This window comes from Natrix helvetica (genome assembly GCF_964273705.1).
Source record: "Natrix helvetica genome assembly, chromosome: 5".
Taxonomy (NCBI): domain Eukaryota; kingdom Metazoa; phylum Chordata; class Lepidosauria; order Squamata; family Natricidae; genus Natrix; species Natrix helvetica.
In genome coordinates this window covers 94,460,411-94,485,036 of record NC_138551.1, presented here as the reverse complement: position 1 = coordinate 94,485,036, position 24,626 = coordinate 94,460,411, and the positions used below count along the sequence as shown (strand labels likewise).

Here is a 24,626-nt window from a genome sequence, read left to right as displayed (position 1 = left end):
CTGCCACAGTTGTTAAGTGAATCACTGAAGTGGATAAATTAGTAACACGGTTGTTAAGTGAAACTAGCTTCCACATCGACTTTGCTTGTCAGAAAGTCACAAAAGGAGATCTTAGGACCGTGACCTTGGGACATAGCGACAGTCACAAGTATGAACCAGTTGCCAATCGTCTGAATTTTGATCCCACGATCACGGGGCTGCTACAAAGGTCGTAAGTATGAAAAAGGGTTGTAACTTTGGTTACAATTTAACTAGGCATTCCTAGTTAAAAGCAAAACAGAACGGAGCAGTCATTGGCAATATTCACTTTATTTGAGCTGTCATTCACTTTATTTCATTATTTCAAAACTATTCTATTGTAAAATAAAGCAAATACAGGGAGCCCTCCACTTACAACAGTTCACTCAGTGACGGTTCAAAGTCATGACAGCACTGGAAAAAGTGACCAATGACTGTTTTTCAGACTTATGACCCTTGCAGCATCCCCGTGGTCACGTGATTAAAATCCAGATGCTCGGCAACCGACTCGTATTTATGACGGCTGCTGTGTCCTGGGATCACGTGATCCCCTTTTGCGACCTTCTGACAAGCAAAGTCCCCGGGGAAGCAGGATTCGCTTAAGAACCGTGTTATTAACTTAACAACTGCAGTGCTTTGCTTAGCCAGGGCGGTCATGAAATGAGGCAAAGCTCACTTAACAACGGCCTTGCTTAGCAATGGAAATTTGGGGGCTCAATTGTGGTTGTAAGTCAAGTATTACCTGTATAACAATGAAGGTTTTCCCCTAAGATCGGTATCTTCCAAAAATGCTACTGAATGTTAACGGGATTGACTTTTTAATTCAGCCAAGTGCAGGGGCTGAACAAAGGCCTTCTTAAATCAATACTACACAACTTTCTGAAATCAGATGGCTTTTATTCATGTTCAGAAACCCAGGATCCTCTACCCTATTCTGCAGCTACACTACTAAGCCATTCACAGTTCACAATAACTGGAAACAAAACAGAGAAATCCGACATTTACACATACGTAAGACAGGCCCAGAGTTACCATACAGTGCCATGCTATCCCCTATTCTATTATTTTTGAACATTAAAAAAATCTCTCTCTACATACACACACGGTGTCTGTCTGTCTGCCTCTCTCATCTCTCGTCTGTCTGTCTGTCCATTGATCCATCCATCTTTTACATCCATCATCTCCAGAAGCATTCTGCGGGACAAAAACAGGCAAAAAGGGCTCCTTTTTTTGGCCCAAAACCGGCCGTTTTGCTAGTTTTCTGGCCTTCTGGGGTGTCTGTCCATCCTGTTTTTCACCTCCCCCACCCCCAGAACATCTCTGAAGACCAAAATTGTTGGCCTTACCTTTCAGTTCCAGCCCACGGGGGCCGTGAAGGTAAGTCCTGCACTCGGCCAAAGGGTGGGGCAGGGTGATGTGGGTGGGGTAGCCTTGTGGTCCTGCGCGGGCTGGATTAATGGCCGTAGTTTGATCTATAATCTCTCATTTATATTCCATCCATCCATCCATCCATCCAAAAATGTTATTTACAACCCGGTCTCCAAATTATAACTGCTGCACAGAATGCATTTTGGGCACTTTGCATTTATGACTGGTTGCCACTCACTAATTTGTCACTCGCATTTTGACACCTCTGTGGAAGTCCCGATCAATGCACGAACCAGAATCAAACACTTCTTTGGTATTCATGTATCTCAAAAGGACACATGAATTCAATCACAGAAACATTTTCAAAAAATGCAAGTGAAGTGTGTGGGAGGAATGCTCAATTAAATAAAAAGCAGGAAAGGTAATAAAGGGTTGGCAAATCTCTTTATGTTTATGAAAATGCCAACTTCCTTTTAATACCGCATGAAAAAACAGAGAAGGGATAAAAAGAAGAGAAGGAAGGAAGGCAAAATGAGTAATCAGAACTAAAAGATCCATCCATTTCTAATGGGGAGTTTTCCTTCACTTGCTAATGTTCTAATGAGTCTAGAAATCTGAAAGGGCTGGAAGCTTGTGGCAGAGAGTCTTTGCCAACATATACACTGATTCAAATTCATCACAGTAGGCTATCTTCAGTTGAACAGCAGGGAAGGGAAGGGAAGGGAAGGGAAGGGAAGGGAAGGGAAGGGAAGGGAAGAGAAGAGAAGAGAAGAGAAGAGAAGAGAAGAGAAGAGAAGAGAAGAGAAGAGAAGAGAAGATTCTTTATTGGCCAAGAATGATTGGAGACACAAGGAATTTGTCTCCGTTGCAGAAACTCTCAGTGTACATATAAGCAACAAGTGATAAATTATAATCATAAAATACAGTCATCATAAATCATAAGATACAACACTCAGTAATAGTCGTAGGACATTAAATAAGCAATAAATGTAGAATTATGAGACACAAATAGCAAAGTTATAGTCATAAGAAGTTAAGGAAAGAGGTAATAGGAAAGATGAGAAAGATAATAGTAATAATACAGCCCTACTCGGTGGTTTGATATCCCAGGGCATAAGACCAGGTTGTGGGAATTAGTTGTTTAGCAGAGGGATGGCATGCAGGAAAAAAACTGTCCTTGTGTCTGGTTGTTTTGGCGTGCAATGCCCTATAGCTGTGATGGCAAACCTATGGCAGCCATTGTCCCAGTTCAGCTCCACCACGCATGTGTGTGCGCCTCCCGCCAGCCAGCTGGCCTTCGGGTCTCTGCCATGCATGCGCCAGGGCAGGGCACGTGTGGATGAGCAGGTGACAGGGCATGCACAGGGGCTCATGTCCACATGTGTGGGGGCATGGAGTGCGTGCAGGGGGGGGGTGCATGCATGCTTTGGCCACTCAGTCCGGAAAAAGCTAGCCATCACTGTCCTATAGCATCATCTTAAGGGAAGAGTTGAAACAATTTATGTCTGGGATGTGAGGGGTCTGTAGATATTTTCACAGCCCACTTTTTGACTTGTGTAGTATACAGGTCCTCAATGGGTGGCAAATTGGTAGCAATTGTTTTTTCTGTAGTTCTAATGATCCATTGAAGTTTGTGTCTGTCTTGCTTGGTTGCTGTGCCCTTATAAGACCCCTTCTCTATCACACACATAAAGCCCACCCGTTTTCCAGCCCCCACCAGCCCATGACCTCTGTTGGCTGCCTTTTCACTGCTAAACGTAGAGTGATAAACTGTTCCAGGAGTGTGATGGGACCTCATCTGGTCCAACTCCCTGCTCAGTGCAGGGTCTGAGCTCAGAGACCGCAGAACTGAATAGCATCCCGAAGTCTCCTTCGCTGGAAGAGTTCATTACTGCCAGAGTGAAGCCTGCGGTTGTTGGCGAGTTGCACACAAGAACCTTGGCAAAGCTGGGAATTTTTCACTAGGCCTTCGGAAAGTGACCAGAGAAGAACAAACAGGATCTCTAACCATCAACTCAGAAGACCAAATTCTCCGTCACTTTCTCCTCCTTTGGAACTCTGGGGAAGACTGAAGACAAGGGGGAAGGAGCTTGTCTTTGACTTCCTCTTTCTTTCTTTTTCTTTCCTTCCTTCCTTTTTCTCTCTCTTTCTTTTCTTTCTTCTTTCTTTATTTCTCTCTCTTCCTCCCTCCCCCTTTTTTTCTCACTCTTTTTTCCTTTCTTCCTTTCTCCCTTTTCTTTCTTCTTCTTTTTTCTCTTTCTTTATTCTCTCTCTTCCTCCCTCCCACCCTTCCTCTCTTTCTTTTTCTTTTCTTTCTTTCTCTCTCTTCCTCCCTCCTTCCCCCTCCCTCTTTATCTTTCTTTCTCTCATTTTCTTCCTCTCTGTCTGTCTGTCTCTGTCTCTGTAAATGGGATAAAAGAGAGAGAAGGAACAGTGATGCATGGCATGTGACTCAGCCTGTAAAAACCTTGAGATGGAAACTTGCTTCCTCTGGGATCCATAAATGAAGCCTGTCCATGACACTCTTCCTGTAAACTGCAGATTGCATGCATATCATGGTTTCCTCTATGAATCACCGGTTTCATTTAGAGGGTCAGAGTGGGCCCCACAGCCGCTATGACTCCAGCAGATGCCCCTTGACCTCCAAAGTTATAACCAATACATTAAAAAAATGTATTAATTTCCAGGGTAGGAACACAGATCTTGGAAAATGTAACTGGGTTCTCACACAAGGCCTTATAAAACTCTGACCCTATCAAAGATATAAGTACATATTAGGCAATATAAGTACTGGCTCAAGAACAGTAACTGCGAGAGGGGCATTGGAGTCCTAGTGGACGATCCCTTAAACATGAGCCAGCTGTGTGCGGCGGCAGCCAAAAAAGCCAATACAATCCTTGGTTGTATAAACAGAGGCACAGAATCAAAATCACCAGAAGTATTACTACCGCTTTATAAATCCTTAGTAAAACCACACCTGGAATGCTGCATCCAGTTTTGGTCACCACATTACAAAAAAGACGTTGAGAGTTTGGAAAAAGTGCAAAGAAGAGCAACTAAAATGATCAAAAGCCTGGAGACTAAAACATATGAAGAACGGCTGCAGGATTTGGGTATGGCTGGTCTAGAGAAAAGAAGGCCTGGGGGGACAGCAGTATTCTAGTATTTGAGGGCTGCCACAAAGAAACTAATCAAGGAGCGAAGCAACCTGGAATTAAGGAGAAACTTCCTAACAGTGAGGACAATTAACCAGTGGAACTGCTTGCCACCAGAAATCATGGGTGCTCCATCACTGGAGGTTTTAAAGAAGAGACTGGACAGTCACTTCTCTGAGGTGTATAGGTTCTCCTGCTTGAGCAGGAGGCTGGACTAGAAGACTTCCAAGGTCCCTTCCAACTCTCTTATTCCACTCCACTCCACTCCATTCCATTCCATTCTATTCTATATTCTACATTATTTCTTGCAGCAAAATTTACATCGGCTATCTGTCTCTTGTGCTTCCAAGCCAAAGGCATTTGCAGTTTTCTCTCTTCACCCAGCCATCTCAGTGCCTTTTAACCCTTTACACAACCATATAAAAGAACAATTTGCTCAAAATTGTCTAATGAACTTTGTGATTGCCATTTCAGCCTGGAATTCACACTCGTCTGGCATTTAATCCTGCAACCTAATCTCTCACCGAAACAGCCCTAAACTCTAGTTAGTTTTTAAACTAACTTGCACTTTTTTCCCCAGGCAAGGAAAGCAACTCCCTCTGATAAAAAGCTGGTGAATTCTCAGACTACAGATAATCCTCGTCTTACAAGCGTTCATTTAGCGACCGTCCAACATTACGATGACACGAAAAAAGTGACATGGCCGCTTTTCAGTTACAACCTCTGCAGCATCCCCAAGGGCCATGTGATCCAAATTCAGAGGTTTGGCAACTGGCATGTACTTAGGACAGTTGTAATGTCCCAGGGTCCTGTGATCCAATGGTGAGTTCCTACTGGTTTGGACCGGTTTGGCCAAACTGGTAGTAACTTGGTGGCCTGGGTCGCAGGAACCGGCAGCAACCAAGGCCTGCCACGCCCCTGAACCAGTTTTCTTGGCGGTGCCATAGGCGCCGCCATTTTATTTTTTGCTTCTGTGCATGCGCAGAGCATTTTTTTTGTACTGTGCATGCACGCACAGCACGCATCAAGTGCACGCATGGTGCATCCCTGAGTGAACCGGCAGTAGCGGCTGCCGGAACCCACCCCTGCTGTGATCCTCTTTTACGACCTTCTGACAAGCAAAGTCAACGGGGGAAGCCAGATTCACTTAACAACCGTATTACTAATTTAACACCTGGTGTGATTCACTTAACAACTGTGGCAAGAAAGTTCATAAAATGGAGCAAAATTTACTTAACGACTGTCTTGCCTAGCAACAGAAATGTTGTGGACGTGAGTGACACAGTGAACTATTCTTTTAATATCGTGTTCTGACCTAGGCTTCACCAAATCACAAAACAGACTCCCCATCCTGGGGGGGGGGGGGGAGAACCTTTTTATTTGGCTAATGTGAATTCCTAGCATATACATCCGGCAAAGTCCCGGCAAACAGTCTTTCAAGGGTGAATTGCAAACACAGACCTTATCAATCCTTGGATAACTGCAAGGCCAAGAGCTTCCAGTCGCAAGGTTGTACAAGGAAATATTTGGCAAGGCATCTCTCAGAGAAGCAAATCTTCACACTAACAAATTGTCTCCTACAAGCACCACTCCCCTTTTGCTCCTATTTATTTCCTATGGAAGGGGGCATTCAGCATCTCCTTGTGCCTTTACATCCAAGTCAACCCCTGTTCCTTAATTGTTCCCTTCTCCTGGCAGCTCTGCACATGCGCACACTGGGAACAGGCTCCAGTTGTTCTTCTGCCCCACTGATCTCCGATTCTGAAGGTAGTTGATAACTGTAGGACGGCCCTGGTCCCATCTCTGTCTCAGACACAGAGCCCTCAACAGAGCCTTCCCCAGACTCCAGGACTGGCCCATGTTCCTCCCCAACCTCCTCACTGTCCGACTCTACCGCCTGCTCCACTGGCTGCTGGCAGGCCATAACATATCCTCTCTTAGCTACCGTATTTTTCAGAGTATAAGACGCATCAAGATTTTGAAGAGGTAAATTTTTTAAAAAGGTTTTTGCAATCTGCAGACCTCCCAAACCCCCATTTTTTGTGAAAAATGCTCCTGGGGGCTGGGGGGGGGGGGCAAAAACAAGCAAAATTTGGCCTGTTTTTTTGCGAAAACGAGCCTGGCTTTTGCCAAAAAAAGGGGGGCATGCATAGCTTTTAGGAGACTTGTAGAGTGCTCCTGGGGGCTGAGGGGGGGAAAGAGCAAAAAACGGCCCATTTTTCACTCATTTTTGCGCTCCCCAACCCCCAGGAGCACTCTGGAAGACTTCTAAAGGCTATGCACATCCATTTTTGCAAAGGGGGTGGAATTTCGGGAGGCCAAAAATGCTGTATTCAGCATATAAGACGCACCGAGATTTTCACCCTCTTTTTTGGGGGAAAAAGGTGTGTCTTATATTCCAAAAATTATGGTACTTTCAGCAATCAAGAAACTATACAAAGTTTAGGGAGAACAAGGTTAAGTCCACATAGAAAAAAAATGAGATGACCCCGGGAAATAAGATAACTTTGCTTATTTTTTTTTAATCCCACATTTGCTCTTACAAAACATAAAAAGCAAACTGTTCTTCTCTCAGAGTTTCAGCTCAAAACGACGTTTTTAGCTTTCTATTACCCAAGAGCAGGGAACAGAACTCTAATTTATCCGACTCCAGCCACAAAAAATAGCAATAAAAATAAATAAATGCATTTCTCCAAGCAGAGTCCTGGATCTCACTTTCATTTTATAAAACATTTACCACTCTGCGTTCATCTCCCATTTGGTCTGGGGCTCTTCTTACACGATCTGTGTACTGTTACTTCACACATGACCTACATAACAGGATTCACACAGGCATTTCTTGCAGTTAACTTGCTAATTTTGAGAGCAGAGAGGTAACTTTAGATCTTGTTTTCTCAGCCTCAAAGACACAACATTAGAACATGAGACATGTTGTGATTGTTTCAGCCTTACAAAAGAAAAGTGAAAAGTGAAGGAGAGAAAGAGAGAAAGGAAGAGGAGAGAAGACAAATAAGAGAAAAGAGAAAGAGAGGGAAGGGAAGAGAAGAGAGAGAAAAGAGAACAGAGAATTGCAAGAAAAGATAGAAAAGAGAGAGGGGGGGAGGGAAGGGAAAGAAAATAGAGAAGGGAAGAGAAGAAAGAAAAAGAGAAAAGAGACAGAGGGAGGGAAAGGGAGAAGAGAAGAGAAAAGAAGAGAAGAGAGGGAAGGGGAGAGAAGAGAGAGAAGGAAGGGAAGGGACAGGAAGAGAAGATAAGAGAAAGAAGGAAAGAGAAGTGAAAGAAAAGAGAAAAGAGAGAGGGGAAGGGAAGGAAAAAGAGAAGAGAAAAGAGAGAAAAGAGAGAGGGGAAGGGAAGAGAAAAGAAAGAAAAAAGAGAGGGGGAAGGGAAAAGAGAAGAGAGAAAAAAGAGAGAAAGAAGAGAAGAGAAGAGAAGAAAAGAGAAGAGAAAAGAGAAAAAAGAGAAAAAAGAAAGGGGGGAAGGGAAGGGAAGGGAAGAGAAGAGGAAAAGAATTTCACCCTCTGTAGGTATTGAGGACTGATAACACTGAGCTTTTAAATATGGATTTTAACACAGACAGCAAACTGAGATTTAGACAAACCACTTCAGGTTTCATCAGAGGCACTTGCCGAGGGGTCCCAAAATTCAAGATCGTGGCCATGACTTTGCAATTGGAGCGATGCATTTTATACCTGAGCTTCCCCCCAAAATGTGCATTTCCTATTCTGCACACCCCACATAAACATTAACCATGAAAGCTCAAGAGCAATGTTTGGTCATCACGGTCCAAATTACGAAATTTTGTTTGAGACATTTGCTTCCTCAGTTTTCCTACCTTTGATCTTTGGGGCAAGTTCAATCTTCTTCACAAAGCTTTCTTTTTTTTTTTTTTTTTTTTTGGAATTGGAGGCCCAAATTCAACCCACCACGGAAGCTGACCCCTTCTATCAAAGCAACTCAGCCCCACAGCATTGACCAAACGCAAAATGAAAACATTACTTTGCAAGGCAAAATAGACCTATTCTCAAATACAGCTCATCTGTCTGGAACACGCACTGCATATCGGACATTAATACAATCGAGCGAGTCCAGAGGTATTTCACGAGAAGAGTCCTCCACTTATCTACACACAACAAAATGCCCTATGCCACCAGGTTTGAAATTTTGGGCTTGGACAACCTAGAACAGTGATGGCTAACCTTTTTGCCGTCACGTGCCAAAAGCAGGGGGAGCAGGGGTGGGGGGTCATGCGCATATGTGACCAGACCCATAATTTTATGTGTCCGCCCTCACGCATGTGTGTGTGACCCCCCCCTGCGCTCCCCCACTTTGCACGCAATGGCACGGTGGACCTGTTCACTCTCCCCAGGCTCCAGAACTTTCCCGAGCCTTCCAGAGGCCAAAACCGGCCCGTTTTCTGACTTCCGGTCAGACCAGAAGGTTCGTTTTTTGCTCTCCCCAGGGTCCAGAGCCTTCCTAGGAGCCTGGGGAGGGTGAAAACAGCCTTCCCCACTCCCCTGGAGGCTCACTGGAGGTCAAAAACAGCCTGTTTCCCGACTTCTGCTCGGCCCACAAGGCTTGAAAATCAGCTGGAGCTGAGTTCACGTGCTCACTGATTTGGCTCCGCATGCCACCTCATAGGTTAATACAATAATACAATAATACAATAGTAGAGTTGGAAGGGACCTTGGAGGTCTTCTAGTCCAACCCCCTGCCTAGGCAGGAATTCCTATACCGTTTCAGACAGATGGCTATCCAACATCTTCTTAAAGATTTCCAGTGTTGGGGCATTCACAACTTCAGTTCTAGGTTCGCCATCACGGACCTAGAACTTCGCCATCTTCAATCCAACCTAAGCGTAGTACATAAAATTATCTGCTACAATGTTCTACCTGTCAATGACTACTTCAGCTTCAACCACAACAACAGACAAGCACACAATAGATGCAAAAGTAATGTAAACCGCTCCAAACTCGATTGCAGAAAAGACGACTTCAGCAACAGAGTGGTCAATGCCTGGAATGCTCTACCTGACTCTGTGGCTTCTTCCCCAAACCCTCAAAACTTTAACCTCAGAGTGTCTACTGTGGATCTCACTCCATCCCTAAGAGGTCTGTAAGGGGCGGGCCTACCATCCCTGTCCTAATATTCCTTTGTATTCATTCATTTCAGGTATTCATAATCATGTTTATACTTATATCTGTTATCTAATTCATGCTTGACGAAATAAAAAAATAAACACAGTCTTGACTTCTTCTTCCAACCAGAATAAACAAAGACAGGAAGAACTGTGTGTTGGGGGGGGGGGGGGAGTGTCTGACAGCAATACAATATAAGACCCGTTGGAAAAACTACCTTCAATTTTTATGATGTGTGAGATCGCAAACTCCCAAAAAAGGAGCTGGGGGAGGACAAGAAATAAATTTGATTCCATCTACATTAGGTTCAAGTTAAATTGATTTCATTGCCATAATATAATTCTTCCCAGACATGATTTTAATTGGTTCCTTAAAAATTACAACTTGTTGACAACTAGGAGAAGGCTTCCTGAAGACTGCACTCAAGATTTTGGTGACATGTTTTGCCCTGAGCCTTCAGGTTGGGTGAATTCTGGCTATGGTTCAGAGAAGCAGCAGCTGTCTCCTATTGACTCTCTCAAGCTTCTGGCTTGGACAAGCCCAGGAGAAGGGAAGAGGCCCTGGCTACCCTTGGAAGGATACAATAAAACTGCTGACGGTTAGCAGTGCAGAAGGCTTTTGGGTAATTTAATGAACTGTGGGAATCAGAAGAGAAATATGAAAGGGCATGGAAGGAGAAGAGTGATGGAGGGGAAAGGAGAAAGAGGAGAGGTAGAAGAGCCATAAGAGAAAGAGGAGAAGTTCTAGAGGACGGAAGAGGAGGAGGAGGAGGAGGAGGGGCAGAAGGAAGAGAGAAAGAAATAAGGAGGAAGAGGAGAATGGGTAGAAGGAACAGGAAGAGAGATAGAAACTAGAAGAGGATGAGGAAGAGGAGGAGAAGGGGTAGAAGAAGCAGGAAGAGAAATAGGAACTGGGAAAAGGAAGAGGAGGAGGAGAACAAAGAGGAGAATGGGTGGAAGGAACAGGAAGATGGATAGAAAATAGAAGACGGAAGAAGTGGAGGAAGAGGATGAGAAGGAATAGAAGGAACAGGGGGAAAAATAAACTAGAAGAAAGAGAAGAGGTAGAATGAAAAAGAGGAGAGAGAAACTAGGAGGAGGAGGAGCAGGAGGAAAAGGGGTAGAAGGAAAAGAAAAAGGGGACGACATGGGACTGAATGAGGGAAATAAGGAATAGAAGGAGGAGGAACAAAAGAAGGAGAAGGAAGAAAGACAGAAAACAGTAGAAAAATATTAAAATTATGTTCATATCAGATCCTTGTTACTTTTCCAAGACCGAATCTGTAACCTCACTTCAAAACCTAGTTTTGCACCTACTAAAGAAGATGGGAGCCAAGAGTGGGCCCAGAATTCAATGCAGTGCATCCCTGCCTCCTGCAGGAACAATCATCAGAGAGTCCTGCCATTAAATCAGGTTCATTAAACCAGGTTCGTGATGCTCCGGTTTCCACACTTTGACCCAGGCAAAGGATGACTGCTGAAATTTTGCCAGCCGCTGAGCTCACACATCGCACTACTTCGTGGTGTCTCTTTTGCTCCGTGGTTTGGTGACCAAATCACAGTCAGGCTCCCTCCCCCACAGGCCACTGCAGCCAGCCCACAACTTACAATCATTCACTTAGTGACCGTCTGAAGTTATAACCCCGTGATGGCGAACCTATGGTGAGAAGCAAAACGTCTTCAAAGAAAAACCAGAAAGTCCAGTTGCCTCTTGAAAAAAGCACCTTTGGGATATTATACACTATGCATGTGCTAAGTTCAAGTCTCGTGCTGTTCGAAAAGTAATGAATGGGCCAAGGGCTAAATTAATTTGAAATAAAATAATCTTCCTTCCTTCCTTTCCCTTTATTCTTTCTTTCCTTTCCCTCCCTCCATTCTCCATTTCTTCCTTTACCTTCTTTTCTTCCTTCCTTCTTTTCCCTCCCTTTCCCTTCCTTTCCCTCCTTCCTTCCTTCCCCCTCCTTTCTTCCTTCTTTCCCTTCCTTCCCTCCCTCCTTCTCTCTCTCTCTCCTTCCTTCCTTCCTTCCTCCCTCCATCCTTCCTTCCTTCCTAGCTTGGTACTGCTTGTATCTGTTTTGAAATGCTCTAAAATGACTCTCTGCTTCAAACAAAACCTCTCCGGAAACATAGTTTAGATACGAATCCGCTTCTTTTGACCGACACCCACTCTGATAGATTTCTTAGCCTTGTTAATAAAAACGAGATTACAGAGCTATTGATTGCATCTCTTCCTTCAGGGCATTTCACACTACAGGTAAGGTTCTGCCGTGGCTCATAAGGGAACAACAACAGAGAGACAGTATCAAGGTCTCATGAAATGTTAATACTGCTTTATACTGTTTTGGTAAGACCTCACTTGGAATCCTGCATTCAGTTTTGACCACCAAGAAATAAAAAAGATGTTGAGACTCTTTAGAAAGAGTGCAGAAAAGAGCAACAAAGATGGTCAGCAGACTGAAGGCTAAAACGTGCAATGAACGATTGAGGGAACTAGGTATCTGTAGTCCCATAATGGTAAACCTATGACACGCGTGCTACTGGTAGCACACAGAGCCCTCTCTGCGGGCATGCAAGCCGTCATCCCAGCTCAGCTCCATCACGCATGCGTGAGGGGGGCAGGTGCCCCCCCCGCAGGCTGTTTTTGCTCCCAGGAGGCTGCAGGGAGGCCTACTAGGCCCAAAACGGGGCACAGGGGGAGGGTCGCACATGCATTGCTTTTGGCACACAGCAGCAAAAAGGTTAGCCATCCTTGGTCTAGTCTAATGAAGAGAATAATTAGGGGTGATATGATAGCAGTCTTCCAATATTTGAGGGGCTGCCACAGAGAAGAGAGAATCAATCTTTTCTCCAAAGCACCTGAAGGCAGGACAAGAAGCAATAGATGGAAATTTATCAAAGATAGCTCCAACCTACAATTAAGGAGAAACTTCCTATCAGTAAGAACAATTACCAGTGGAACAGTTTGCCTCTGGAAGTTGTGGGTGCTCCATCACTGGAGGTTTCCAAGAAGAGACTAGATAGCCATTTGCCCAGAATGGTATAAGGGAGGGGTGTCAAACTCGATTTCATTGAGGGCCACATCAGTTGGAACAGAGTTCTTTTCAGGTGAGGAGGGGAGGTAGAATGTTTAATTCCTTGGCATCAGAGCAATCGGATCAGCTACCAGACAGAGCGATCCATCGAAAACCACTCACCTTAATAGCTGTGAGACATATAAACTTTACCGTCTGTTCAAAGGCGCGATGTTCCAACATCCTCTCAAAAAGGAAATGCTGAGAGAACAAAAATGGTGTGCCCAATCTTTGATTAAGCAAACAAGAGGGTCTCCATTCTCTGTTTCCAGTTTTGGAAACATTGCAAGTGGAATGGAATGGAATGGAATGGAATAGGAATAGGAATGGGAATAGGAATGGGAATAGAATAGAATAGAATAGAATAGAATAGAACAGAACAGAATTCTTTATTGGCCAAGTGTGATTGGACACACATGGAACTTGTCTTGGGTGCATATGCTCTCAGTGTACATAAAAAGGAAAAAAATATATTCATCAAGAATCAAAAGATACAACACTTAGTGATAGTCAGAGGTTACTGAACAAGCAATCAAATCATACTAGGAAACCAATAAATCGTAGAGATAAAAGCAACAATCAGCAATCAGCAGAATAAAGTTTGGATGGAATTGTATCTATCGCACTGCCGTTTAGCCGGCGTGACAGACGCCTGTTTAAATCCCCTGAAGGAAGACCAAAACATGCACACTCCCTCACACAAAAACAGATGTTTGGAAAGAACTAGGCTACAATCCAACCTTCCTGAAATGTTTTATTCATGTCTTCTCCTTCGACACTTCAGGGCCATGTAAAAGAAATGTTTTGAATGAAGGAGCCTGCAAAAAAAAAAAAAAAAACAGCCAGATGGACCTCTCCTTGTCTTGACTGAACCAACTCTTTCCTATTCCTGGAGATCATTTCTGCTTTCGTTCCAGCTCTCCTAGCTAACCTCTGCTTCCTTGGCAAAAGCTTGGACTGGCCAAAATGCCTGGGGTTTTGGGATGGCCTCTTATGGTAATCTCAACCAGATCTGTCCTAGCTTAGCTCTTTCAAGATCAGCCAAGCCCAGAGCAAAAAGGAAAGGACAGGACAGAATGCAGAATAGAATGCAGAATAGAGTGGAATGGAATGGAAATAGACTAGAATGGAACAGGATAGGATAGGATAGGGAATAAGGTAGAGAATAAAGTAGGGTATGATAGGATAGGGGATAGGATTGGGGTTTAGGATAGGATAGGGCAATGATGGTGAACCTATGGCATGCGTGCCACAGGTGGTATGCAGAGCCATTTGTCAGGGCACGCGAGGCGCTGCCCTGTCAGCTGTTCACCTTTTTTTAAAGCCATTTTTCGCCCTCCCCAGGCTCCAGAGGCTTTATAGGAGCCTGGGGAGGCCGAAAAGAACCTTCCCCCCCCCCCCCCGGAGGCCCTCCGGAGGCTTCATGAGCTTCCCTGAAGCCTCCGGAGTGCAAAAAACCAGCCCTACGGGAAAACCGGAAGTTTGGAAATTGACTTCCTGTTTGCTCGGAGGGTCATTTTGACTGCTCCCGAGGCTTCAGGGAAGCCTCCTGAAGGTCCCTGAAGCCTTCGGAGCACTTAAAACGACCCTCCGAGCAAACCAAAAGTCACTTCCAGTTTGCTCGGAGGGTCGTTTTGACTGCTTTGGAGGCTTCAGGGAAGCCTCCTGAAGGTCCCTGAAGCCACCAGAGGGCTTCCAGGCGGGCGAGGGAGGCTGTTTTCACCCTCCCCATGCTCCTATAAAGCCTCCGGGGAGGGCAAAAAAAGCATGCAAAAATTGGGGGGTCGCCCCTGTAGTATGCGCATGTACGCACTAGGGGGAGTTTGCGCATTGCATTATGGGTGCGGCACGCCTACACACGCCCCACCTGCGCTCCCCCCACTTATGACACATGAGCCAAAAAAGGTTTGCCATCGCTGGGATAGGGGATAGGGGATAGGACAGGACAGAATAGAAAGAGCTGGAAGGGACCTTGGAAGTCTTCTAGTCCAGCTTCCACCTATACCAGTGATGGCTAACCTTTTTTTCGTCTTGTGCTGTAATAATGCAGTGCATGCCCCCTGCGCTCCCCCTATGCATGCGTGCACAACCCCCCGTGTCCCCCCGCACATGTGTTCGTGACCTTCCCCCATGCCCCGTTTTGGGCCTAGTAGGCCTCCTTGCAGCCTCCTGGGACCAAAAGCGGGCCCACTTCACATGAGTGGCAGAGCCCCCCGTTTTGGGCCTAATAGGCCTCCCTGCAGCCTCCTGGGACCAAAAACGGGCCCACTTCACATGAGTGGCAGAGCCCCCAAAATCAGCTGGCCAGCAGGAGGCAAGTGCGCATGTATGGTGGAGCTAAGCTGGGGCAACAGCTCGCATGTCTGCAGAGGGCTCTGCATGCCATCTGTGGCATGCGTGCCATAGGTTCACCATCACGGACCTATACTATTTCAGTTAACTGACTGTCCAGTCTCTTCTTAAAAACCTGCAGTAATGGAGCACTCACAATTGCTGGTGGCAAGCTGTTCTATTGGTTAATTGTCTGCTAGGAAGTTTCTCCTTAATTCCAGGTTGTTTCTCTCCCTGATTAGTTTCCAACCATTGTTTCTTGTCATGCCTTCTGGTGCTTTGGAGAATAATTTGACCTCGACTTACGGCCGCCATTGAGCCCAAAATTCCTGTTGCTACGCAAGTCAGTTGAGAAATGAGCTCTGGCCCTCTTTACAACCTTTCTTGCCGCAGTGGTTAAGTGAATCACTGCACTTGTTTAGTCAGTCACACGGTTGTTAAGCAAATCTGGCTTCCACACTGACTTTGCTTTACAGAAGGTTGAAAAAAGTGATTTCATGCCCGCAGGCCTCTGCAACCATCATCAATGGTCGTAAGTGTGAAAAACGGTCACGTGTCCATTTTTCAGGGCCTTCATAACTTCAAACCATCCCTAAATGAATGGTTGCAAGCCCTGGAAAATTGGCAATGACAAACTTATTTTTGAAAAAAACTGCAGGGACTTATCCAGACTTGAGCGAATGGAAGAAAAAATAATAATTCCAGAGAATATTACAATGCCATAGACCAGCGATGGCGAACCTTTTTTGGCTTGCGTGCCATAAGTGGGGGGAGCGCAGGGGGGTCGTGTGCAGGCATGCCACAGCCATAATGCAATGTGCGACCCCCCCAGTGCGCATGCGCGCACTACAGGTGCAACCCCCCCCCATTTTTGCATGCTTTGTTCGCCCTCCCCAGGCTCCAGAGGCTTTATAGGAGCATGGGGAGGGTGAAAACAGCCTCCCCCACCCCCTCTGGAAGCCCTCTGGAGGCTTCTGGGACCTTCAGGAGGCTTCCCTGAAGCCTCCGAAGCAGTCAAAACGACCCTCTGAGCAAACCAGAAGTCACTTGCGTGCATGCCCACTTGGCAGGTTGTCTTCTGGGGAGCATCCCAAACAAGCGCACATGCGCTCCCTTTTCGGCACTTGGTGCCAAAAAAGGTTTGCCATCACTGCCCTAGATAGATTTTCATTCAAAACCTCAGCCATAGCAATTTCGGCCATCAACTTTCCTTGAACACATTCATTTCATTTTTTTATTATAACAATGATCCAAGAAGGCACCTTCTAAAATAAATGCTGGGTGTTCTGAATGAATGAATGAATGAAATTTAATTTGTTAGCCGCACCCTCTCCAAAAGGACTCGGGGTGGCGTACAATAAAACACATACAATATACATAAATATACAATACATATACAAATACAAATAAACACATACACATACATGTACCTGGAGGAGGTAACACTCATAAAATATATATAAAAATAAAATTAAAATAGCCATTTAAAACACCCTCAGTTAAAATTATAAAAATTTAAAAAACCCGTCAGGAGCAATAGGATAAAACTATGGTTGAGCCAGGCCAGCTAATTGGAAGAGGTGGGTCTTGAGCTTTACACGGAAGGAGCGGAGATCAGAGGTAATCCTGATATCAGGGGGGAGGTCATTCCACAGGGCTGGGCCCGCCACAGAGAAGGCTCTGCTCCTAAGCGCCGCCCCCCAACACTGTTTGGTGGACGGCACCTGGAGAAGTCCCTCTCTGTGTGAGCGAATTGGTCGTAGGGATGTATGGGGCAGGACGCGATCCCGCATTCTAATTTGAGGACTACCTGTACTGTATCCCAAGCATTTTTAATTCAGCGCAAACGGATCTTTCCATAAGACAAGAGCCCCTCTCCTAAATAGATCTCTTTCTTTACTCTTGGGGAGAACAGCCCACTTCTGATGGAGAAGGGATTAAACTTTTAACTCTTCTATGTTTTTCTTTTTTTAAAAGAAAATTGTTTACCAGAGGCAGCACTGTGGCCTCTGCTTAGCTCCAAACAACAACACAGCTGGAAGGAAGGTTGTGGGAAGGAGATTTCAGGCACAAAACTATGTTAATTACTATTATTGCATTTTCAAAATACAGACATCTTGCCGAGGTAGGCCTGGCTACAGCCTATTGTATTGTGGCCGTACACTTCTCCGAACAGCAAAGAAAATGTTGCATCCAGTGCAGCCTCTTGTGATAGAAAAGGCTTGGAGAAAGAAAGAAAGAAAGAAAGAAAGAAAGAAAGAAAGAAAGAAAGAAAGAAAGAAAGAAAGAAAGAAAGAAAGAAAGAAAGAAAGAAAGAAAGAGAGGGGGGGAGCGAGAAAGGGGGAGAAAGGGGGAGAGAGAGAGAAGAAAAAAAGAAAGAAAGAAAGAAAGAAAGAAAGAAAGAGGAAGGAAGGAAGGAAGGAAAGGAAGGAAGGGCAAAGGGAAGGGGAAGGAAAGGAAATGAAAAGGACAGGGAAGGGAAGGAAGTAAATGGATAAAGAAGGAAAAGAAAGGAAAAGGAAAGGAAAAGGAAGGGAGTAAATGGATAAAGAAGGAAAAGAAAGGAAAGGAAAGGAAAAGGAAGGGAGTAAATGGATAAAGAAGGAAAGGAAAATGAAAGAAATCAAATTTTGACCCAGTCCCATTATTCTACACACCTTCCAGATGACAGGAGACTTTTCAGGCATAGCACAAGAGGAAGTGAGAATGTTTCCTACTTCCTTCGGCTTCCCAAATCCTCCGTCCATACAAGAACTGTTTGCTAACAGAGACAATTGGCTCCAATCCTTCACTTTCATTTTTATGGTGCAGGATAATTAGCAGCTGGCATTTATCTAAGGCTTCAGTCTCTTTGCAAATTTCACATTAAATATTTACAACAACCCTCTGATGGTTAAGGGAATAGTGAAAGCAGGCCCAAGGCAATTGAAGGAGCTCACGTCCACTGGGACAGGCAAGAATTCCCTAGAATCAAGAGTTCAAAGGATCAAGCAATCCCAGTTCAACTGGGCCACCTTTGAAAGTTTCACATAATGCAACAAGACGAGGAATAATCAGAGAGAGAGAGAGACAGAGGGGGAGAGGGAGACAGAGACAGAGAGGGAGAAAGAGAGAGACAGAGAGAGACAGAGAGAGAGACAGAGAGGGAGAGAGAGACAGAGACAGAGAGTGAGAAAGAGAGAGACAGAGAGAGATAGAGACAGAGACAGAGAGAAACAGAGACAGAAAGAGACAGACAAAGACAGAGACAGAGCGAGACAGGCAGAAACACAGAGAGAGAGGGAGAGAGAGAGACAGAGACAGAGACAAAGAGAGAGAGACAGAGACATGTTAGAGAGAGAGAGATAAAGATTGATAAATAGATAGATAGACAAGACAGACAGACAGAGAAAGAGAGGGGGGGTAGGGAGAGAGAGAGATAGGTAGATAGTAGGTAGCGAGAACAAGAGAGATGTTAGAGAGATAGAGAGATAAAAGAGATAGAGATGGATGGATGGATGGATGGATGGATGGATAGATAGATAGATAGAACAGAGAGAGAGAGAGAGAGAGAGAGAGAGAGAGAGAGAGAGAGAGAGAGAGCTTTATCTGCAATGGTCATTAAGTGTGAAAAACGGTCACAGCTACTTTTTTTCAGGGCCGTTACAAGTGCGAACGGTTGCTAAACGAACTGTTGTAAGGAAAGAACTGTTGTAAGAGAGAAAATCTGCTCAGAAGAAAAAGCTATTTGAAGGGGCAGAACAAAAGGCAAAGGAGAAATATGTTCTAACTTCCATAAATACAGATAGTCCTTGGCTTACAATTGTTCTTGACCATTCAAAGTTACAACAGCACTAAGATTTATTAATATGGATAAGCAAATATTATTATGGGATTATTATCAATGCTATGAACATTATTGTTGTTATTACTATTATTTCTCAAAATTAACTGTACCCAGACAACACACTGTTTATGTAGATACTGAATTTTTATGTTTATGAAATAAAAAAGTATCAATAAAATACATATATAAAAAAACAAAAGCAAAGTTACAATGGCACAGAAAAAACTGACTTATAGCGGTTTTTCACAGTTACGACCTTTGCAATGTCCCTGTGATCATGTGATCCAAATTCAGACGCTTGGCAACTGGTTCGTATTTACGACGATTGCTATGTCCCGGGGTCACGTGACACTCCCCCCCCCCTTTTGCAACCTTCGGACAAGCCAAGTCGATGAGGAACCTAGATTCATTTAACAACCGTGTTAATTGCTGTGATTCACTTAATGACTACGGAAAGAAAAAGGGGGAGAAAAACAAATGTCTTCCTTTGCAACAGAAACGTTGGGCTCTGCTGCGGTCACAAGTCGAGGACTACCTGCATAACTGTCACCCCCCAAAAAGGCAGGAAGAGAACATGTGGATTACAAGGATCTAGCAGAGTAATGGCTAACCTTTTCTGGACGGAGTGCCCAAAATGCATGGGTGCGCGCACGAATGTGCATGTGCATGCCCGAATTCCCAAATGTGCAATGTACATGTGGCCCCTGGGAATGCACACACCCCGTGCCCTGCTTCCCTGCACATGCACATATGGCCCCCTCATATACGCCCCGCGTATGTGCACGCGTCCTATCGCTTCCCGCTCCCCTGCACACGTACGTGTGGCTCAGAGGTGTGTTGCTCCTGGTTCGGGCAAACTGGCAGTAGTGGCCAGGGGAGGCTCCACCCACACACCCGGATGCTTCTGTGTATGTGCAGAAGTGTTGCACGCGCAAGTGCGCTCGAACCAGTCATAAAAAATTGGCAACCCACCACTGGTACAGCCCCCTCACATGTGCCCCTGTGTTTGTGTATGTGGCCCATAGCACACGCCCCACTCCCCTGTGCATGCACATGCACCCCCCTGTATGTGCCTCGCCCCTGAGCATGCACAGCAGAGACCCGATGACCAACTGGCCGGTGCGCACGCATGCGTGGTGGAACTGAAGTAGGGCGACGGCTCGTGTGCCCAGAGAGAGGGTGCTGCGTGCCACAGGTTCGCCATCACAGATCTAGCAGAATGAGTGACAATGTTTCCTTAAAGGTTTACAGGGTCTGGCCCCTACAACAGCGATCCCACTCAGGAATAATGCAAATTATTTCACTTGGGGCTAAGGCTGGGCTAGAAATAATAAGACCTTATAATTCACATTAACTCCTGAATCATGCCTCCAAGATTGCAATATTGTCCACTTGGGAATTTTGGGAAGGAGCTTTAAAAAAAAAAACTCAAGCCAAATTTTGACAGACTTCCCACTTCGCCAGCGTAAACCTTATTTCGTTTTTTTAAAATTGTGACACCCCCCTTCACGCCACCCTTAGGCTCCCCCCTGGTAAGAAAGGCAAGACTACTAGGAGTTGCAACCTACAATTTAGCAAAGAAAAAAAACAAGACAAGCAACTTTCAGCTGGTTATGGGAAATCTGCGCCTTGCGAGATTTTGTTTTGAAAAACTATATCTATCTATCTATCTATCTATCTATCTATCTATCTATCCATCATCTATCTATCTATCTATCATCTATCTATCTATCTATCATCTATCTATCTATCCATCATCTATCTATCTATCATCTATCTATCTATATATCATCTATCTATCTATGTACGTATGTATGTGTGTGTATATATATGTGTGCGTTTGTGTATATCTATCTATCATCTATCTATCTATCTATCTATCTATCTATCTATCTATCTATCTATCTATCTATCTATCTATCTATCTATCTATCTATCATCTATCTTATCTATCTATAAAATCCAATGTTTAAAATAAACACCCAAGTGATGACCCACAAGCAGCCCAGACAAAATTTGCAGGGAAGAAACAAAACATGTCTTTTTGCTGCACCGGCTTCACAAAACGCAACCGGTTTCACACAACATTGCCGCTTAATTAATCGGGTTAGAGCTTCGTTGCCACAGGTTCAGCTGGGTATTAATCTGGGTGACTTACAGGGATGGTTCAGAGGCAGCACAAAACCCAACCCGCCCTTCACAATTTGTGTCTACCCACCACTCCATGTCAAACCCAGGCTTGTCTCTTGCCTCCCCTGTGCACACCAAAGTCCGGGAAAGTCCCTTCCTCTGCAAAGTGGGACCGGGCAATTGCATCCATTCCAAATTCAGACATCTCCAGCTGGCCACCTTTTTAGGGAAAGCTTGTTTTCAAAAAGCTCTCCCAGCAAGAAAAGCTTCAAGGGAAATGAAAGAACACCTCGAGAGCAAAAAGGAGGAGGGGAACGAATCAGTGAGCTTGGAGGGAGTGAGAGAAGGAAGGAAGGAAAGGAGGGGGGAAAGGAAGGAAGGAAAGGGGGGAGGGAGAGAGGGAGGGAGGAGAAAGGAAGGAAGGAAATGAGTGACGAAAGGAAGGAGGGAGGGAGGAAAGGAAGGAGGGAGGGAGGGAGGAAAGGAGGGATGAAAGGAAGGAAGGAGGAATGGAAGGAGGGAGGGAGGAAGTAAAGGAGGGAGGAAAGGAAGGAGATAGGGAGGAAGAAGAGAGGGAGGAAAGGAAGGAGAAGGGGTTATTTGTGGTTGGGACATGGGCCATTCACCTACATGTGCAAGGCTAGGTTCAAGCCTCCCCACCCAGCAAACACAGGGGAGGGGAAGATGAGACACCTCTTTCTAATGCACCAAGCCCCATTGGGGAAGGGGACAGGGTTAGGGTTTGGGGCAGGGAAGGGAAGGATGGGGAGGGGAGGGAGGAAGGGAAGAAGGAGAGAGGGGGAAAGAAAGGAAGGAAGGAAAGAAGGAGAAGGAAGGAAGGAAGGAGAGAGAGAAGGGGAGAAAGGAAGGGAAGAGAGGGAGGGAGGGAAGAAAGAAGGAAGGACAAAGAGAGGAAAGAAAGCAGAGAGAGGAGGGAGGAAGAAAGAAAGAGGAGAGAGAAAGGGAGGGAGGAGAGGACGGACGGAAGCAGAGGAAGAGAGGAAGGAAGGAAGAAGGAGGAAGGAGAGAGAGAAGGGGGGGAAGGAAGCAGAGAGAGGGAGGAAGGAAGGAAAGAGGAGAGAGAGAGGGAGGGAGGGAGGGGAAGATGGAAAGAAAGAAGCAGAGGAAGAGAGGAAGGAAGGAAGAAGGAGGAAGGAAGGAAGGAGAGAGAGAAGGGGGGAAAGGAGAGAGAGAGAGAGAAAGGGAGGCAGGGAATGGAAGGACGAAAGGAAGGAAGCAGAGAGAGGGAGGGAGGGAAGGAAGGAAGGGATTGCAAGGGACTCCCCCCTCCTCCCAATCCCTCGCCCAGTCCCAAAGGAGCCCCCTTACCTCAGTCTCGCTGCAACCCCGCCGCGCAGCCGGCAAGCACCGTTTCCTGCGCGCCCAGCCAGCCAGCCCGCCCGCCCGGCATCCAGCGGGGCCCGGCCTGGCCTGGCCTCGCAGCGGGGCCGCCCCTCTTCTAGCGGCGGCGCCCAGGAGGCGGGCGAGGCTTCGGCAGCGCCCCGCCCGCCCGGCTGGGCTGCGGAGGCGGGCGGGGGCTGCGGGGTGGGCAGGGGAGGCGGACGACGCCGGAGCTTCAGGCTGCGGGCGGCGCGAGTGACATCATTCCCCGGTCGAAGCTCTTCCTGGCCGGCCCCGCGGAGCGCTGGCAGGCGGAGAGTGGCCCGCCGAGTCCCCGCTGCTTTGAGGCGGCTTTCCCGGAGGAATTACAGCCAAACCTATGTTGCTAAGCGAGACATTTCGCTCAGGGCGGTTTGCCGTTTGGCTTGTCCCGCCTGCAGCGGTTAGTCAAGACGGTCGTTAAGTGAATCGGGCTCCTCCCCCCCCCCAATTGGCTGCCCGGATGGTTGCAGAAGGGGAATCACACGACAGGCACACACACTCACACATACTGCAAATCGTCATAACTATGAGTCAGTGGCCAAGCGTCTACATCTGGATTGCATGACCGAAAGAGGAATCTCTCTCACACACAAACACACAAAACCCTGCAAATTGTCATGGGGGGGGGGGGGAATGCTGCAATGGTCATAAAGTGTGAAAAGTGGTAATAAGTCTCTTTTCAGCGCTGTTGTAACTTTGGTCACTAAATGAACCGTTGTAAGCCAAGGACTGTTTGCCCTTACACCCTCACCAGGGGTCGGTTTTGTGTGGGGACTGCGTGATGACTAATATTTCTCTCTCCTTGCTTGTGTCCGTCTCCAAGTCAGGATCGCACACAGCCCCTCCTCCCTCTCCGGACTTGTAACTTTCTGTCGCTAAGCGAGTTTTGCCCCTTCTGGTCAAAAAATCCTCTTCTATGTGGAGTAAACTGTCTGTTAGATACAATAGAATGTAGGATTGTTGTTTTTTTCTCTCCTTTGATTTAATTTCATTCAAAGATCTTGCTTAGAAAGATCACACTTCTGCTCCAGATAAGAACAATAGTGTACAGGAAATAAAATTTCTGCAAGGCAGGTAGTCCTCAATTTACAACCACAACGGAGCCCCACATTTCTGTTGCTATGTGAAACATGTGTTAAGTGAGTTTCGCCCCATCTTATGTACCTTCCGTGCTTTAAGCGTTGTTAAACGAATCACTGCGGTCGTTACATTAATATTTAGCTGTTAAACACTGGCTTCTCCATTGATTTTGCTTGTCACCCCAGCACCCTGCAACCATCCTAAGTACACGCCAGTTGCCAAAGGATCTGAATTTTGATGGCGTGACCATGATTGTTAAGTGTGAAAAACGGTCATAAGTCACATTTTTCCAGTGCTGTTGTAACTTTGGACATTTGTTAAATGAATGGCTTTTCAGTTGAGGACTGCCTGTATATGCCTGGTTGGGAAGGTCTGCTCATTTTTCATCACAGCCACCAGTTGGAGTCTGTAAATCGCTACTCCTGGGTTTTATTTATTTATTTAGTTTATTTAGTGTGTCAAACATGTATGAGATAAGTTATAAGTATAAACATGGACATGAACACAGGAAATGGGGACAAATCAATGGGGACAATAGGACAGGGATGGTAGGCACGCTGGTGCGCTTATGCACGCCCCTTAAGACCTGTTAGGAATGGGGTGAGGTCCACGGTAGACACTTTAAGGCTGAAGTTATGGGTGTTTGAGGATATTACAACAGAGTCAGGTAGTGCATTCCAGGCGTTGACCACTCTGTTGCTGAAGTCATATTTTCTGCAATCAAGTTTGGAGCGGTTTACCTTGAGTTTGTATCTATTGTTTGCTCGAGTATTGCTGCGGTTGAAGCTGAAGTAGTTGTTGATAGATAGGATGTTGTAGCAGTTAATTTTGTGTACTATGCTTGGGGGAAACCATAGGCGGTGTAGATTGTCCAAGCCCAAAATTTGAAGGCTGGTGGAATAAGGGATTCTGTTGTGAGCAGAGGAGTAGAGGAGTCTTCTCGTGAAATACTTCTGGACTCGCTCAATTGTATTAATGTCTGATATACAGTGTGGCATCGAGGCAGATGAACTGTATTTGAGAATTGGTCTAGCAAAGGTTTTGTATGCCCTAGTTTGCAGTACAATGTTACCGGAGGAGAAGCTTTGCAAGATTAGGTTAACAACTCTCAATGTTTTTCCACATTCTGG

The 24,626-nt window shown here is 45.7% G+C and overlaps 1 protein-coding gene across 1 annotated transcript in view; it reads right to left on the bottom strand.

The window, feature by feature from the left end:
* CSGALNACT2 (chondroitin sulfate N-acetylgalactosaminyltransferase 2) overlaps positions 1-22,542 on the bottom strand; it is a 72,590-nt gene extending 50,048 nt beyond the window's left edge. The window contains exon 1 of the mRNA XM_081953762.1: positions 22,363-22,542. The gene's annotated coding sequence lies outside the window, so the exon portion shown is untranslated. The remainder of the gene's footprint in view (positions 1-22,362) is intronic.
* Between the last annotated feature and the right edge of the window lie 2,084 nt (positions 22,543-24,626).